Raw genomic sequence first — 1,994 nt, 5'->3', positions numbered from 1 at the left:
CCCCGGCCAGCTTGAACCAGCCTTTTATTCATTCTTAAACATGTATCGCAATCCTGTACAATACAACAAAATTACTGAAGGTTGCTAAGATTATACTGGCAGCAACCGGCTGGCTCTCTAGCTAACCACAACATAGATAAGAAGCACTTCTCTATAACATCCTCTTGTTTACCGGCACTGGGCAAAGACTCAGCATGCTTTCCAAGGCTGCGAAGAGTGTGCTCTCTGCGCAGACGCAGGCACTTGCATAGCTGATGTGTCTGCTATGTTGCCACATATTAAGGCCAAGCCCAGCGCCTGTGCATATAAATACCACATTCCCATCCTCAAATGAAAAAGAATGACCTGAACAACATCCCAGATTTGCTGGAAAAGAATGTTTTGGAAAATGGCGTGCTTTTGATGTGCTCAGAAGACAGGATGAATCATGATGACAACTTCTTCTGGCTTCATCCACTAGCCAGCTGTGGTGATTTTTATCGCTGTACATCACCAGCTGTAGGGGGCAAGCTCTGTGGAGTCCCATGGCTACACTGACATTTACTTTCAGTTGCGTTTTTGCAGAGCTGGTTAAACCTCCCCTCCCTTCTTAGATGCTTACCTCAAATCCCGTAAGGGTAGCATTCGGCAAACAGCGAGGAGGTCAATGCCCTTTTGGTTTTGCTGCTCTCTGTCTCTCTTGAACTGTGTGCACACCAACCACCGGAGCTAATAATTCATTAACTTCCTTTTTAAAAGCCCTACCTGGGGTGGCTGTGGCCAGCTGAACCAGTGCTTTAAATGATACTAGTGAAATGGTGCTCCAGAGAGCACAGGCACCAAAGACGCACTGTGAAAATGAACTTTGAAGTATTGGAAGGCATGACCAGGGATGATATAAATGAGTGGTTGCTGTGGGCGGCAAGCAAAGATATTTGTTGGAGGCACAACTTCCATCTGTTGCAGGGACACCTCATGAACAGCTGAGGAGCTCAATTCAGTGGCCGACACCACTAGACTCAAAGGAAAATGATTCAGAAGACAGACTGAGAGGCATGCAGAACAATGAATCCCATAAACAAATTCAACAGTGTTTTTCAGGGTCTAGACTAAGCTGGTTCCAAGCTCCAGCTTCTTGGGGGCCCAGATCTTGACATAGGAGAATCTCATAATTATCTCAGGGTGAAGGGCAGGCCACATTCTTTCAGCACCCAGGGCAGTCTGGGGAGCATTCTTCATCCTTGGCAAGGTGACACACCACCAGTGCTACCTCTGACTTGGCAGGTGGCCCTGCGGGCATTTGGTTCCAACTGGTAGGCCCCTGAATGCTCTCAGATTTAAGGAGCTACTCAACACTTACAGGCTTTGGCACTGGCTAATACAAAGAGCTAGTTCACATATGCATGTATGTATGTCGGAATATCTCTCATTATTTAATACTTCACCATTCCATGAATCCTCTGGCCCTTATATCAGCAGTAGCATTCCAAAGACCAGTGTAGTGGCTGCTGTGATGGTGACCCTCATGATATGCTGGCAGAACTCAGCATACCACAAGGATAAGATTGGGCTGGAAGACATGTAATGCAGTTTCACCCAATGGACATGTAATATCCTGTTTCAACCATGAAGTGTGGAACAGATGTTGTTAAAGATCCTGTCCTATACACAGTGTCTAGAGGGTTCACAAGTGCAGGTCCATACATGCCTCTTGGGTGCCCTTACAGTACTTGGGTGGCCTTACAGTGAGAGCCAGAGTGGTGCGAGAGCCAGAGTGGTGTAGTGGTTTGAGAGGTAGACTTCGACCTGGAAGACCCAGGTTCAAATCTCCTCTCAGCCATGAAGCTTCCTGGGTGACCTTAGGCCTCACCTACTTTACAGGGTTCTTTCAGCCTTCTCTCAGCCTCACCTACTCTCAGCCTTCTCTCAGCCTCACCTACTTGACAGGGTTGCTGTGAGAACAGAAGGAGGGGAAGCTGCAACTTACATTCTTCTAAAGTAGTATACACCTGATC

This window comes from Tiliqua scincoides, chromosome 6, assembly GCF_035046505.1.
Source record: "Tiliqua scincoides isolate rTilSci1 chromosome 6, rTilSci1.hap2, whole genome shotgun sequence".
Classification (NCBI taxonomy): Eukaryota; Metazoa; Chordata; class Lepidosauria; order Squamata; family Scincidae; genus Tiliqua; species Tiliqua scincoides.
The sequence above is the reverse complement of the archived record's forward strand: the minus strand, read 5'-3'. Positions refer to the sequence as shown.